Source organism: Brienomyrus brachyistius, chromosome 3 (genome assembly GCF_023856365.1).
Source record: "Brienomyrus brachyistius isolate T26 chromosome 3, BBRACH_0.4, whole genome shotgun sequence".
Lineage (NCBI taxonomy): Eukaryota > Metazoa > Chordata > Actinopteri > Osteoglossiformes > Mormyridae > Brienomyrus > Brienomyrus brachyistius.
The window spans coordinates 23,491,153-23,508,176 of NC_064535.1; the positions used below are offsets into that span (position 1 = coordinate 23,491,153).

General features: G+C 45.6%; 1 protein-coding gene across 8 annotated transcripts in view; it reads left to right on the plus strand.

The window, feature by feature from the left end:
* Positions 1 to 383: 383 nt before the first annotated feature.
* The window catches only part of LOC125738201 (forkhead box protein P2-like), a 117,307-nt gene continuing 100,666 nt past the window's right edge, over positions 384 to 17,024 (plus strand). For 3 of the 8 annotated variants that reach the window (XM_049006900.1, XM_049006902.1, XM_049006903.1), the window contains exon 1: positions 384 to 1,259. The gene's annotated coding sequence lies outside the window, so the exon portion shown is untranslated. The remainder of the gene's footprint in view (positions 1,260 to 17,024) is intronic. The other 5 variants (XM_049006910.1, XM_049006908.1, XM_049006899.1 and 2 more) reach the window with 4 other exon arrangements.

Genomic DNA, 17,024 nt, shown 5'->3' on the forward strand with positions numbered 1-17,024 from the left:
TGGAATAGCTTACTGCGTTTAACAACTGTTTAACAAAAAGTCGGTTTACATAAAATAACATATGCATTGCCACGCAATACTGTAAATATATAACCACAAATTATAATTCCGCCAGTAGTTTCATTGTAAAATCCTACAATTAAACCGTCACCACTTTACAATCACAATTAGTCACATTCTAAGATATAGTTTAAGGACAATAAACAATTGCATTAGTTACACTGTCGTAAAATCTCTTACATAAAAAATGTGTGGCAAAGCCGAGTTTTTCAATCACAGCGTCGTGAATAAAATAAGTATTCATGGTATTTTTTACATGCAAAATAATATCTGCAATACTTAAGAAACAGTGGCATATAATTTGTATAGGTTATCAAAGTTGCTTTTGGAGTTTCGGGTTGCAGATCGTGTCCCTGCGAGAAAGGTGGTAATTTGAATAAACACGCGTAACCTCATCTTCCAATTCATTGAAGTTCACACAGCACAGTACGATACGTTAACGGGGTAAATGTTCATTTCTGATACTTTTACAGGGACACTGACCGCCCCCACCCGCACGAGTTTGTGCACGCATGCTGTATATTTCTCATTTAAAACATTGTTGCATTATCGTTAAGCGGTGAGTCAACTTGAGCGAAAGACAAAGAGCTACAGTTTCTGCGTGAGACTGGCTAGGAGCTGCACCAGTAACCACCGCCCCCGAGTAAGAGGGCAAAGTTTGAACGATCTCAACTAAAAGGAAAAAAAATTGTGCAAAACAAACAACTTGTAAAGACTTTTTTTGTTTACATAGCAGGTGGACGTGACGTAATCTTGGGTCGCGATACTCCAAAAAATAATAATATCCAACTCCGCGCGAGTGCGTCCCCTGGGGCTGTATTCTAATAAGCTAGTCCCAAATACTTCACAGAATACATTTTGATATATTGAATTCTAATGCAAAAACATGCTACATCTTCCTACTATGAGTCATGTGAGAGCAATCTAACAGGAGTTAGTGTATAGTTTTTTTTCTTTTGCATTAATAATAACAGCAGCAGTGGCTGAAGAAGAGAGCGCGAGACAGCGCGTGCATCCCCGAGCCCAGCGCCAGCGGAGGAATATTCTAGTTGTTGTTTATTCTTCGGCTTGTTGTTCATTTTTCTATTTTATGATTATCGGACACTCTCACGTGTCAAGCTTTTTCTAAACACAGAAAGTCCCAAGTCATTCGCATCCGGTGGCTATTCGTCTCGGCGAGGATATAAAGCGGGATTGCGGTAAGTTCGCCCTCCGCCGTTTAGCCCCTTTCCTTTCTGACTTTCACTATTCTCTTTATCGATAGGTTTTTGCTCGCCGACAAACTTCACTTGACGGTTAGGAGCGCATCCGAAAAGCGACGCGCCGGGTTAGACGCTGCGCCGCGGCAGCCCGGCGCTCCGGGCTGGACGGACCTTGAGCGCCGCGTCCCGTATTTTAAGCATTTAAATATACCGCACAGAGGCTGATAAGTTTTGCAATGAATCCTCTCCGGCGGTCTTGTTCTGTAAGCGAACTACTTAAAAAAAGCCCTGGATGCATGCACCGCACTTCTGGAAGATATAACCTTTCTTACTCTTCCTTTTTTATGACCAAATCCCACTGGTTTTTAAAAATAAATGCAGATAACGCTGTAAGTATAACTAAGGGATTTTATGTTTGTGTGATAACGTGCATTTCAACGCTTCTCGGCAAGCTATTAAACTAAAAATGGATATGCACAAGCATTTGATAACGCAAAAATTAGTTAAGCAAATTATTGCTATATATATATATATATATATATATATATATATATATATATATATATATATATATATATATATATATATATTATAGTTGAGTCCGACGTGACATGTTTCTCTGTTGGAGCGATGTGCCTCCTAGGCTGCTCGATTCGTGCTGGCAGCCAGTTTCCACGTTTTAAGCTCTATTCCCAGGAAGAATGTCACGTCCAGTTTTCAGATCACCAGAAACCCTGTTAAATGAAGCTGCTTTCCCCTCTCAGTGGTTTCACGGCGCATTTAAGCTTGTTTTATTTTAATTTATTGAACACTTGGCAACATTTACCAATAATACACAAAACGACGATTCGGTCTTTGAGCATCGTGGTCAGTGAAGTTTAAACACGACTGCAGATTTGCGATACATCAGCCGTAGATACAAAACAGACAACTTTGTTATTATATTCGAGAAGTCTCGAAAAGCAAAACATCCTGGCATGTGTGAGAAACTGCACGGTTCGTTTAATCTCCATCGCAGACTATTTCTGGCATGACATTTGAAATTAATTTTAATAAGAGCTGTTTGAAATTTTTATCAAGAGGAGATTCTAACGAGGTTTGAACGATGAAGAGATGCGTGATGGGAAACATGTGAAAGGGAAAAAAATAATTAAAAACGACCAGGAATTTAAGATACATTTTAAAAGAAACATTAAACAAACTGCTCGGCGTTTTCCGTCACCGTGCCTCTGGAAATGAAAGGAATGCATGACAAAGGGTGTTTTCGCGTCAGTATCCCTGTTACATTTTCGGACACTTTCAGTCTTGTGTGTTCAACTGAAACTAGCAGAGTAAACTCAGAAATATTAGGTAAAAGCCTTGTTCAAAATTATGGTCATGGCCGTGCAAAGGTTGGTACAGGTTATAGCATTTTCTGATAACATCTAAAATTTAACTGATGTAATCAGGTTGTACAATTTGTTGATATTATTACTGTTATTTTTCAATATTTTATATATGCACACACTTGAGATTTGTTTTTAATTACATGAACTTTTTGATAAACATGTTTTTTGTCTAATTCTTAATATTATTAATAATAAATGCCAGATGTAGTACTACCGTAGTACTACTATCACTATAATTACTAATACTAATACATTAGTATTATTATATATTGAAGTGTTCTGAACAATGGAAAATGTCTTACCGTTTTTGATATCTCCTTTTGTATATTCTTGACATCTTCCTCATTCATTTAAGTGATATCACACTGTAATACCTGATTTATACAGAGAAGTTTTGACTGTTGCATTGCAACCTTACAGAGTAATTCTCTTAGTCCTGATCCACTGCAGATGAGAGTTTAGCCTGAATTGGTCTGGTGTCAGTGACAGAGTTCTTTGAAGGGGTCTGATCACTGGTCAGTTTTCCCCTTCAAAATAGCCAGGCACTACCATGGTATTTGATCAGTGTTTCACACATTTTTTCTCTGCAAGGCTTGTAACTGCAGGTGCGGAGTGTAGTACTTCACTGAGCAGTCCGTGATTTTTTTCCCCTCCACAGTCTGCAAGGCTGCGTAAGCTTTAAACTTCAAATTAGAAACGCAGAGTACCTAATTTATTGCCCTTTAAAAAAAATATATATAAGTCTTTCTGCAGTTGGAATTGGCACCTTTATTGCCTTAGAGAGCCCTGGCCAGCTGTGGGCCAGGGAGCAGGGTCTCCAGTCACTGTAATTGTTATAGCACCTCACCGGTACCTTTCTGTAGTCGGATGGCAAGCAGGCCCGTTTGGGTCTTTGTCTGATTGATTTTTATTGGATCAGCATTTAATAGCAGTTTTGTTCTGTTGTGTTTTGATGCTTTGAGGGATTAATAAAAATCATGACGTTTACTACATGAATCTTCACAGAACTTGTCTAGTCATTACTATATGGAAAAGAAGAGAATATGATACATTTTTTTTAGCTCTCATCGTGTATGTGTGTGTGTGTGTGTGCGCGCGCGTGTGTGTGTGTGCACGTGTGTGTGTGTGCACTAGAACAGTATGTTCAGCATCTCTGCTCATGAATCTGTACCGTAATTCCGTTCAAGGTAGGCACGGCTCTCGTTGTTTTCTGGAAGGCTTCCACTTTTGAGCTCAGACCGTTTTTTTTTGTTTCTCATTATAAATGATGTTCGCAATTGTTCCTTGGGGCAAACAAAAAAAAATAAAATAGCATGCCACCTTCTCATAGCTTCACATGTCATCCAGGGAACTCCAGATACCATCAGCCTCTTGCTCTTAGAAACGAAGTGCCATGCAAAATCAGCACTGTTATTTTTTTTTTGCATTTTCCTATTTTTCCTGGAAATCTTCTGTGTTTTATGTGTATTTGGTATGAGGTATAGAGCAAGCAGGGGTAGAGTCGGTGGCGTGTGCCGTGAGCTCCTGCCCTCATGTAGCAGCTCCAAGCCGCGGAAATCTACTCTGCTCTGAGCCTAATAGCAATTAAACTGGAAATGTTCCTGTTTTCATCACTGGGAACTTCATAGAAATGTTTCCATGACAACCTCCATGCTAGTTAAGGCAACCCGAGGTGATCAACAGTTTATTTATTCCCCCCCAACACACACACACACACACACACACACACACACACCACACACACACACACACAGAACGAAAGGAATCTATGTTGACAGTCTTGGCCTTTAATGGTACTTTAGTACGTGCGAAAGTATTTGTTTACTGTATCATATGCTGTTAACTGTCAGCCTGGGCTGGATTGACTTCTCTTGATAAAAGACTTTATTATGTCCTCGAAGCGCTCCTTCACTTTAATTATCCACATCAGCGTAATGGCATTTCTTCTGCTTCACTGTTCAGATAGTTGCGTACTTTTGACTCCTGTGTTCACTTGGTCTTTAAGTCTCACTCATTGCTTTTTATTTATTCTTCCTTCCCCTTTGAAATGCAGTAATATTGTTCTCATCTTCCTGCTTAATTGTTACGCGCGTCCCTTTATAGAGTGTCTTATCTAGAATGTCCCCCCCCCCCCGCCCCCCGCTCTTCATTGGTCCGCATTGTTATTAAACCTGGGTCAAACCTGGGTCATTTTTAAATGTAAAACGCTGAAGTGTGACGTGCAGTCAAGCTTGGCTTTTTTGTTTGTTTTTATATTCTTCCTTTTCTTTTTCTTTTTTTTCTCGAATGTCCTTTCTTCTCCCCAAAGATTTAAAGAAACAAAGGCAGGTAGCTCACTTTGGCGTGTGTGTGTGTGTGTGTGGGCGGGGGGTACGTGACGCTGCATTTCAGTCATAATTATGCCTTCCTCATAGACCTTTCGCTTTGCACTCCGTCATGGCGACACGAACGGTTTTCGTTTTTGTAATGTTTGTCAGGGCCATGCGGTGCCAAGCGGACCTCAAAAGCTGTTTTTTTTCTTTCTGGGGTTCCTTAGTGTGGAGGTCAGGTGTAGAAAGAGCAGAGACTGTAGGGGGAAAGAAAACAGATTTCTCAAGTAAGCATGAAAAGGCAAACTGGCATAAACCACTATGTTTTCACAAAGAATATTGTGTTTTACATGCATTAGCTTTTTGAATCTTGCCGTGTACATTTCTAAAAAAATATATAAGGTTGAGCGGAACAGCTCCACCAGTGTGTTGTGGACAGGATAGGAACTGCACACGTTTTATACTGCCAGCGTCGACTTGCAACATCGATAATTCATCACTGTGTCTCTCATTAATGATGAGCCTGCGTTTATGTTGATAAGCACAGAGAGATTCTACTGAAGCAGAATTTCTCAATTCCGCCTTCAGCGAAGTATATTAGGCCCATTATTTTATTCATATTTTTTCCTAAAAATGATCAATTAAAATTTCTCTTGCTTATTTTTTTTTCCGAAGCAGTATGTTGATGGCAGGGAAGGTCATAGTGACTCTGGTGGGTGAAAAATCAAACTGCAGTGCTGCATGTTCACTGCAGCTATGCAGGGCTGCACTGCTGCTCGTGCTGTTGTCCACCTTGGCGGGGGGGGGAGGGAAGGGGGGGATGCTGGCGTGATGCCAACCCCCAGGTGTGGGCATGTAAATTGCAAGGAATTGTGTCAACACCACATCTCAGACCCCTCCAGAAATACCGGCGGACTCCTGTTCTCTTGTTGGTTCGCCGTCGATCTGTGTAGCCGCATGTAGAAATGATTCAATTTCACGGTGTCTCAGAGGCTCTTATTTGTGTTTTAAATTCACTTCCAGCACTGCAGGTCTGTGAAATGTCGATTATGGGTTGTCGCATCTCCATCAGTGGAGAACATAAACCGTCGGTCTGACATGAGACATTTCTGGTGGGTTGAAGGCCGTCACCGGCCCCAGTTCCGGACGCCTTCAAAATCCGGGTTCCTGTTTTCGAGCGAGACCTCCGTTGTCGACGGGCACGCCCTCGTTCAGCGAGACCCGCAACCACACCACAACCAAGAGCTTAATTTGCACACGGCTGGAGACACGCAAGGGGCGGTCATGTCTCTGACCCGGCAGGTTGCGTTGGGACCTCCCCGCGCTGACGCGTTTTTGGGCGGGCGCCCTGTTAAGGGAACAGGACCTCAAGCTCTCGTTGGGATTTCAACGTTTTTTCCACTTAATTGGGATTATCGCATTTCATGCGTGTTTTTTTTTTATTGAATCCTGGCACATGGTATGAAACGGGGATTAGTAAGCGCAGTCCTCAGCTGCCTTTTGACATGCGCCAATACGCAAAGAAACAAATGCCTCACGATTAAAGCGGGAGACCGCATTTTCAGGCCACCAGCATAAAAGTAAAAGACCGTAGCACACGTAATAAACTTTAAAGAAGGCCGGCCAGCGGACCTTTTCCTCCCGGGACTCATGTCCTTAACAACAGGACTTCAAACCAAAACACGTCCATTACTGGCAGAACATAACTGGTATCGGCCATGGCGCTTGGTTGCTTTTAACTTTTAAGGTTTTATTACTTCTTTTTTAAATACTTTTATTCTCTGCCAAGTCTTCAAGTGGCCATTCACCTTGCAGCGTCCTGGGATGCGTGGTGAGGTCCGGGAACTTTCGGCGCGTCAGCAATTTAAATAAATGATCATATCGGACAATAAACATCCCTCCGCGTTCGGCAGAAAGCGGGCTCCGCGGTTTCTTTTTTTGAGGGGAGGTAATGGTGGCTCTCCTTGTACTTTGGGTACGGCCCTTTATGATAAATTTCCACTCTGTGGAATGTAAAATGCAGTTGAGTGGCGCGTCAGCTGGCCTCTTTACAAGTCCCGAATCTGACATGCTTACACTTTTCAGCGTGATTTAAGAAAACGACTGAAATCTGTCCGTCTGAACATCTGTTTTTAAATCCGGAGGCATACCTACCGTGGGCTGCTTTTTAACTCGCTTGTTAAATGTGGCAGAAATGGTGCCATTTTACTCTAAAACCTGCTGGCAGATATATTCCCATAACTTCTTATTATTTCTGGGGCTCGTGGCGGAATCGCCGAGCGCAGTCAGAACGCGTTTGCATCCTGCTGCTTCGTAAGGTTCCCGCTGCTTAGGTCATTCTGACCTGCAGATGAGGGTGCACTGTAAACACTGACCCACATTGGTCCATGAAGGAAAACCTTCCAGACTTGTTTATTTTGTTTAATTATTTTGAGCACTTTATATTTGTCTTTTAACTGCAAAAATTTGCCTTTTAATTCATTTTTGCACACGGAATGTGTAATGGAAATGACTCCTGTGAGCGAAATAATTACGTGTTGACAAAGGAGGCTGTGAAATAAATGAAGGCGTCTTTTTCTGGATGCTGAAAGGCACAGTCAACATTGACATCTGACATTTTGATTTAATTTGGTGAGCTCGCCCCATCTGTCTGTGATGCTCACAAGCGCCCCCCTCCTTAACCCCGCGTCCTAGGTGTTACCCTCACTGAGGTCCTCCCCTCATGCCTTCGATGTTCAGGTGTCCCCCCCTCCCGCCCGCGGTGGACTTGTGTGAGAGGTAATCTCTTCCTTGTTTTTATTTTTCTTGTCGAGGCCGTTGTAGGAATGCCGTGTGACCGCCGTGTGCTTTCAGGGGCTGCCGTAGGCCCTAATTTGCTCGCTATTACTGTCTGTCCTACGCGTGTCACTTACGGTGTCAGATGCAAACATTTTAAATTGCATGTTGTTTGTGTTTGAAAAGGCCCTTCAAGGCTAACGTCAAGCCGCAGCCGTCTTCCACGCTGCCTGATAATTATCTTCCCTTGCACTGTACGCAGCAGTGTTTAGATTTATAACAGCATTTCGTTTACAGTGACTCGTGTCGCGGCTCCTCAGTAGAACATCTGGACAGATGTATTTTTAAGATAATGCAATGAGTGTAAGTAAGGGGATCGGGACAGATGGAGAAGGTCTTTTTAAAGAACCAATACTGAACTTTAATTTGATGTATCGCTTATGTGTGTGACCTGTTCTTTGGGGTCAGGACGGGCTTGAAAGTCGCACCTACTCCGTGGGTGCCTGCATAAACATTATTGCTGAAACCTGAAAACTAGCCCAAAAATTCCGGGGTTTTTCTCTAAAACTACCTGGGCAATAAGTGTGTGTTTTCGGTTCTTTATAAACAACAAATACTGAACTTTTAATTTGATTCATAACTTGCTTGTGTGGTCCGTTCTTCGGGGCCAGGACAGGCCTGAATGAAAAGTATCAGTCTCTCATTTTTAAATCTGTTAATTTCCTCTTTATTTTTTCCATTCTTATAAATATAGGTTTTGGAGAAAGTTGGGGGGGGGGGGGGGCAGAGCTGTAATCCTTATGTTTCACATGTATCAGGAGCTGTTGGTGCAGTGGGGATGGTACCGGCAGAGTCAATCTCAGAGCACCGTTCCACATGGCGGGACACACAGCCCATATTTCAGACTCACTTAAAGGCCAAGCCTGGGAAGAAGACGTTTTTCCCTGCTTGGGTCCGCTGTATAACCCGGCTGTCAACTTACCCCATCTCTGGACTGATGACATCAGCCCCCCCCCCCCCTCCCAGGCCTCCAATACAGTCCTTTAACCGACACATTCGAGTGTCATTAAATATCATTTTTTGGCAGTGAAGGAGACATGGCAGTAACTAGACTTAGAATTTGATGTGATGATAAAAGCCTACTATATTAATCCATTTAAGATGGTCAAGAAATTCCACCCCCCCCCCCCCCAAAAAAAAAAGAAAAGAAATTGTTCACAAATTAATTTGGCTCTGGCTGCTTGGAGTAGAGGAGCAGGCTTTTTACGAGTCTGTGTTACTGCTTCATTTCAGTGGTCAGGCACATTAACTGTCTGTGGGGATATATGTACTCACATCAAAAAGTAAATCACTGTGACCTTCTGAGGAGTTTCAAGCATTTCAGTATTTTGTACGCAACTGTGATATTTCATGACGTGATATCCCCCTGAACTATCTCCCTTTTTTATCTATGTCATCACTCATGTTTAGTAGTGAGAGGAGGCCTCACCTGCCAGCGCTGCTGGAACGTGTCCACCGCATCGCCACTCAGGACTTCCTCTGGACTGACGGGGCAGCTGCCAATGTTTACGGAAAGATGGGGGGGGGGGGGCACAGCCCGTTTGTTTGTACGCCCCGGAAGTTGCCTGAAGCGATACAGCCACGGGGAGCCGGTGTAAGGCGAAGCGTGTCGTTATTGTCGTCCGTGACCTTGAACGGCACATTTGCGGCTCCCTGTCTTTGAATAGCAGCTAGAAAATAATTTTCAAAAGATATTTTCTAATATTTACACCCCACGGTTTGTTTCACGCCGCAGAAAGGTCGGACTTGGGCTTTCTCAAGAGCGAAATAAAAATCAGCAACTGTTATTCACGCCATACGCGTTTTTGGGGGGGGGGGGGGGAGGGGAAATAAATTTGGTCTGAAAAAAAGATTAGTGACAGTAAGGCCTTCTGACAAGCGCATTAGGCTGAAGAAGGAGCAGTGGGCTCTGGGCATATGGTGTTACCGTCTGCTGGCGTGAGTCTGCTGTGAGTGACATCGCTCAGGCAAGGCTGGGGTAGGCGACTCTAAACAAACAAACACGCGGGGGGGAGGGGGAGGCACACCAGAGGCCCCTTTGTCTTTGAAAACAGGTGGACGCTAAAGGACAGCGCTGAGGTTAGTCACCGAGAACACCACCCCCCCCAAGTCAGAAATGTCTGGATGAACCTGCATAGCCTAGATGGGGGACACCTTGGTTAAATGAGAGGATAGAGGGGGTTATAATGGCTTGGCTGAAATTTCAAAGGGTGGATTTTCTGAAGGAATACTCTTTTCAAAGCGGGCTCAGTAATATTCACTGGAACTGTGTTTATATCCATTCATCCATCCATCCATCCATTAATGCATAGGAGGTACTTTGTGGGACTCGGCCATGTAGCCCAGGCAACACAGGGCTGGGTTTGTGGGTGTGCCTTGGAATGGGGGGGTCAGTACACCACAGGGCAAACGCATTGTAGGCATCTTAGACACACCGGTCCGACTACCTGCTTGAGAAAATTCACCACATGGGAAGAACATACAAACTTCAGTCACACACCACAGACGGGATCTGAGCCCACAACCCACCCCTTGCTTAAAGGAACCTGAAGAATGGGACCGTCTCCCTGTCTGTGTTTTCCGTGTTTCCATGCCTCATCTGTAATTGGGAATAATTCCGTCGCATGTAAATGGCAGCAGTCGCAATACGCCGGCGTCAGCCGCAGCCCCGCGGTCCGTCTCCCATAAACTCCCGCCTGCTAGACCTCTCCGACTTGTTGTGCTTAATGTTTTTAACACTGCAATTTTGCACTTGATCCCGCCTCACCACGGGGGCTGTTTGTCACTCCTTGTTTTTAACGCCGACGAGAGCTCCGATAATGGCCCCCGTGCGTAATTCGAGCTGCCGTTCCGCGTCTCTTGCGGTTCCGGATGATGGAATGAAACGTTCACTTTGACGGTGGGGGGGGGGGACGCAGGCGGGGGTGCCGGGGGCGCTGATGGAGGTAATTACACCGTGAGGCCCTGAGAGTAATAAGAGGTCAGGAGGCTGCCGCTCCGATAGTGCTGCTTCCGAAGTAAACAGGCCGGGCATATGGTCTCGCAAACGCAGAGGTTTATTTTTACGACGCTTGATGACCGCCTTTTAATTTGGATTGTCAGTTCTGGCACCCGGCAGCACAGATGGTCTGGACTTGAGTAGCCATCACAGGCCAAATACCTCAAGGCAGCTGTTGCTTTTAAACTTAATTTTTTTCCAAATTAATTTTATTTATTTTTTTATTCCCTCTCCCCCTCCCCAAACATGTTTTAGGTCAAGAGGAGTCAAACCTGTTACAACACCTGTTTCTGCATATGTAAATCTGTCGTTTTGTCATCTGATTAAGCGGGGCGGCGGGAGGCGGTGGTCCCTGGCGGTGGTCCCTGGCGGTCTCGCTGCGGCATCGTTGGCGCGGTGCCCGTTTGGCGCAGATCGGCGACAACTGTGCTGCTCCCCCACCTCCACACTGCTGCTGGAGCACAACCTACAGTTTGTTTTTGGAAGATGGGGGGGTGGGGCTGCGGTTGTGGAGGGGGTGGTGCCGGGCAGGAGGAGAAGGTGCTGCAGACCTGGGGGGCAGGGTGGGTGCTGGTGTGGCCGCCTCGTCCCCATCCTGACTGTCTGAACCCCACGGTGATCTCCTCAGCCACATCTGCCCGTCAAACAGCCGCCCCGCCTCATCTGGCCCAGTACTCATATCATTGTGGGGACCGTCCGTTCATTTCTATGGCCATAACCCTAAGCTGACCTTATCTCCTACCGGGCCCTCTCCTGAACCATAAGTACCCAAACAAAATACAAGACGTTTATAAAATTGAGGTTATTCTTGTGGAGACTGAAAAATTGGTCCCCACAAAAACAGGTTTTTATCATATTGCGTAGACACACACACACACACACAGATCTGTAATCATATCTTTGTAGGGACCGCTCATTCATTTGTATGGGAAAAATGCTAATGCTAACTATGACAACCTTAACTCCTACCCAGCCCAAACCATAACCCTAACCCTAACCCAAACCATAACCCAAACCCAAACCATGGCCCTAAGTAACCAAACAAAATACAAGAGTTTTTGATTGCAGTCAGGGATTTTTAGAAAATTGAGTTTTCCGTTATGGGGACCAGGAAACATAAGGTCGAAAAAACAGGTATTCACCACGTGTGGACATTTGGTCCCCACCAGGCAAGGTATATCTGGACCACACAGACACACACACACGTGCAAACAATGTAAAATATATTGACACACACGAGCCTGGCTGTGGGCTATCGGGGAGGGCCGCGTGTTCATGGGGTGGACAATTTCCTGTCCTGTTGGCACCGTTGACAAGTTCGGAAGCCCAGTGCCGTTGTTTGCGATGAATAATTGATGGTCACAGTAATGAAAATGGTGGCGCGTTTCGGCGTGGCTCTGCACTCCGTGCAGCCAGACGCCCTCCCAGTAGATCAGGTCCCCCTTTACGTCCATCCACAGTGGTGCTCCGAATTTATTAAATTATTTGTATAGTTTAGCCACGCCCCCTACCCCAATTGAGGCTCTGTGAGTTAAGCAAGGCTTTCTCATTTGCCCCAAAACACCCCGGGTTGGGTAGACCTGGCTCGCGTTGCATCCTCCCACCCCCACGCGGCGTGTTAATCTCGCCCGGGCCTCGTGGCCATGGCCGACTCGCACCGCCCTGATTGGTGGCTCTGCCTTTTCTCGCCGGCTTTCAGCACCAAAACCTCCCTGATCTGGACGTTCATTAGAGATCTGTCTTTGATGACAGCTCTCTGGGCTGCTGACTCAAATACCTTGATGTAGGGCTTAAAAATCCATTGTACTATAAGCCCTCCTTGATGTGTCTTATTTAGATCTGCATAGTAAATCAAGGAAAGTAAATAACAAGGCAGCAGATGGAAGCAAGCAGATAAGGCTGGGGAACAATTGTATTTGTATTTTGTTATGATGTTGACAGCAGCTAAAATTCACTAATCTAGTTCCACTGATCTGCATTTCAAAGAAATCTCATTTAGCGGCGAGGCCAAGGTTTGGGGGATAAAGTTCCTTTTATTGTGCCTTTTTTATTGCATTCTTTGCTAATTTATCTGCCTCAGATTTAGTGCGGCCCACTAAGACGCGCATGCATGTTGCACGGGGTCTTAAATACTGTGAAAGCGGTAACGTCTAGACTATGAACTGAGGATAATTACACGTCCAGCGATGAATAGAATGAGTTTGAAGACCCTCTTTGTTCAGGCTGAATTGCTCAACTAACACAGATAAGGCTTGTGTGTGTGTGTCCCCCCTCCCTGCCGCCCCCACCCCTTTGGAGAACATCACTGTGGCTCCCCCCCCACACACACACACCCTGTGTAGCAGAGGTATGTTATTTATTTAACAGATAAAATTATTGTATAGGGTAATCGGACTTTTTCGGAATTACGCATCCCTTTATCCGAGCCACTCCCCGGCTTCAGGCGGGCTCATTCGGGATCGACGCTGACGGAGCCTCCCAAAGCCCGCGTTTCCAAAGAGACCCATATTCTGATAGCAGACAGCGGATTTGGCATTGTTAATATTTCCCCGTCCGTTCTCAATGAGCCATTAGAGGCTGCTTGTGTTCCCCATCCTCACGTTTCAGGTTTAGCAGAACCCTACGATGCAGACTTTGCAGCGATTAAGATGTAAACGGCACGGCCTTGTTACCCTGAAACACTCCCTGTGCATAAACAGATTAGCGGCGTAGTCATTGTTTGATGTTTAGCGCTCCTCTTGTTGCCGCATGTTACTTCTCTTCCCGTAACGCCTGTAATCTCCTATCATCCGTCGGCACGCCACTGTGCTCCCATACGCCATTGTTCGCCCGGGAATTTAATTTTCGGCGCGCGAGGCCCAGAAGTGTGGCCACGTCGGTTGCGAAAAGGAGAAAGACGTTCTTCCCGTTCAAAAGCAAGGGGGGGGGGGGCAGGCAGGATCCTGGGGCCTATTTTTACTCCCCGGGATGCTGTTTACCTAAAGATACGAAAGAGTCTCGAATGCATCCATCATTTTCAAAAATATATTTCTGTTCACTTCTTTGGGGGGTGAGAATACGCTGTACAGTTGTTGCGATTGAGGTCTGTAATGAAATATAAAGATTTCCATTTAGAAAATGTACACTTCTACCATCTCAGGGGTCTTTTCAGAGTTAGTTTTAAGGAGTATAGTGTGTACAGTAGGACCACGAACACAATATCCTGACATACTCACTGCCGATTTCGCACACCGCTTTTCCGGGCCAATTTATTAAGAATGGAGTGTATTGCGGGTTTATAGCCACATACAGCAGGTTAACGATTTACTATCGGATGGCGCACAGTGCATACAAGCGTTTGAGACATTTCCTCTCCATCTTCCATTGTGGTTTTGTTTTCCATTTCGGTTTAAGTGTCGCTAATTGAGTGAAAGCGTATCATTTTGCGTCACCCCACCCGCTGCCCCCAAATTAAGCGGCACCCTCTCTGCTCTCCCGGTACCTCCTGCCGCTTGGGTCCAGCTAGACCGGACCGAACCCCCACGCAAGGTGCTGCCCGCAGCTTGAGGGGTAATTGCAGCCGGCAGGCTTCGTCCGCATGGCCGCCGGTCGCATGTTTTCACACAGTCCAGGGAGCACATTCCTGCGGATCCGGCGTATGTCAGTTACCCATAAGGGCATTTGAATTCTTGGGGGGGGGGGGGGGGGGGTGAGATGTGAGCGACATGGAAGCCGGTCGCTTGGACTTCTTTTGTGTCGCGGGTTTGACTTAAAGAAATATGTATTCCATGAAGGGCAGTGAGACGTTGCAGTCTAACAAACTTGACGGAATAAAAGCAGCCCAATTTGGACACCTCTGAGCCACCGGCCAATTCCTTTCGGAGCCGACCCCCCCCCCCCCCCCACACCCCGATTCACAGCTCACGACAGTCTGGAGGTCGGCTTGTTTTCCATGACCGCCGACGGCCTATTAAGAGGCAGTTAAGCGGCACCCGCGAGCGGTGCAGGCCTTGCCGCTTTATAAATTCATGCTGCAGTTTGTTTGGTGAATATCCGCTTTATTGCTTTGTGTGGACAATTTAATGCATTACTTTTTTTCAAAAGTGTGTTTCCAGTGGTGTGCTGCACTAAATAAGACTGATTTTTAAAAAGCATGCTAACCCTATTGAAGGTATTATTATGTTAGTGGATTATGCTTTATGCTTTTAAGCAAATCCCCCCCCCTCTCCCCCAGCATGGTTTTATCTGTTTGCCGAGCTTGTACTGCATACAATTGCGTGGACTTAATACCTACCGTAACCAAATAAAGTAAAGAACGTGCATAAAAAGTGTGTATAGCTATCAAGTAAAATACATTTGGCAGTTAGAAGTTCAAGTCTTCCAATTTAAGTTTTTTTTTCCGGCGTGTCGCTGTGAAATGGATTATTAAGTGTCGGCTGGCCACTAACTGTGGCCCCATTGGCGAGGCCGCCTCTGCCTTTCCTGTTAACAGCCTGTGTTAAGTGGCCGGCTCACGCGCATCAGCGGCCATGTTTTATTTACCCCTCCTGACGTCCTCAGTCTTCTCCGCCTTCCCCCATGTTTTGATTTTCACCACCCAGCCGTGAACTTTTTCTCGTTAAGGTAAGTCTGAGGGCGGGTGTTTCCTCCGGTGTGTCACCTGCCAACCACACACACACACACACACACACACACACAGGCATGCATGCACACATACATACAGACATGCACACATACATGCACGCACACACACACACACACACACAGGCATGCATGCACACGTACATACACACACACACACACACACACACACACACACAGTTTTTATACATAGATTTTATGAAATTGAATTTCCCTTTGTGGGGACTGAAAAAATCATTCCCACAGTGTCAAATCAGCAGCTTTTTTATCACATTGTGGAGACGTTTGGTCCCCACAATGTAATGTGTGTCTGACACACACGCACACACGTACACGAACACTTAGCAATGACATGGCGGCTCTGATTTAGGGTGTGTCTCCTGCTGCCGGCAGCCAGGTCCCCCGACCATGACTGTTCCGTTCAGTCGTGATTTAAGTGCCGGTCACAGGCGGAGGGTTCGGTCACATTTAAGGCTCAAAGACCTTAAGAATCAAGTCAAGTTTTTTTCTAAGGTTATCATGAAAAAAAAATTTCCCACAATTTTTACGTGAATTGGTAGTAATATTTGTGTATAAATTTAGCTAACTTGGTTTAATTATATTTTAGCGAGGAGGCTTGCTTAATGTGGTTAGCTGTAAGCTGAACACGTTTCAGCACGTCACGATGCCTGCAGGCTGCTGCTGCGATTCCAAAGACGACTTCATGACCTGGTGACCTATAAATAACCTAGACTGGGTTTGAGACGGACGGCCTGAAGGAGGATGTACAGTAGAATGGATATGGAATGTTGTATTTTTTTGTGTCAAAGTGGAAATTTTTCTTAGACCTATAAGTAGCCAGTTGCTTGGGGAGGGGCTCTTCACGCCTGTTCGGTGGTGTTTAGCTCATGGCTTTTTGTCAAACAACTTTAAGGGCCGTGTCAACAGCAATAAGAGGTAAGGACTAGCACTGTTCGCCACAATGCCTGCACCCTTCCCCAGACCCTTGAGGGTGGTGTTCTTTGGTTTTTATCTCCAGTTGTTCTCCAGACTTAATTACTCCACTCGCCTCTTAATAGGCTGCAGTTCATAAACCGCAAGCTAGTAGGATGTGGTTGTTATTTTTTCTTATTTTTTTTATTCCCCACATGTGTGTAGATGGGTTTATTCATTAGATGAATTTCACAGAGGGTGGGGGGAGGGTGGGGGTGGGGTAATAGAAAGAAATGGTCTGGTTTGATCTGAGATGTTTGGTGTCGGTGATGGGAGGTCGCATCACTTTAGTGTAAATGCCGCCCTTAACGCTGAAAGAGCCCATTATGGGGAGCGATGACAAACGACACGTGCAGGCGCACCGTGACCCTGGTGGCCCTGGGATGCTTTAGAGGGTGACTGGTCCTTGGCGGGATATTCGGAACGCGTGGCCCCTCGGCGTCTAGCGAAGGGTCGCACATGCGGGAGCTGGAGGCTTGTGCAGCCACTAGATAACTTCCAGTACGGAATCTGGGCGTTATTTTTGGAGAACTGGTTTCTCTTGTTTTTTCAAAGGTGGGGGAAGAAAACCACGCCGTGTTCGGCCAAAGTTTTGTAGCTATTTCTTGAAATTCCTGTTTAATCTGTTCGTTGTTCTTGT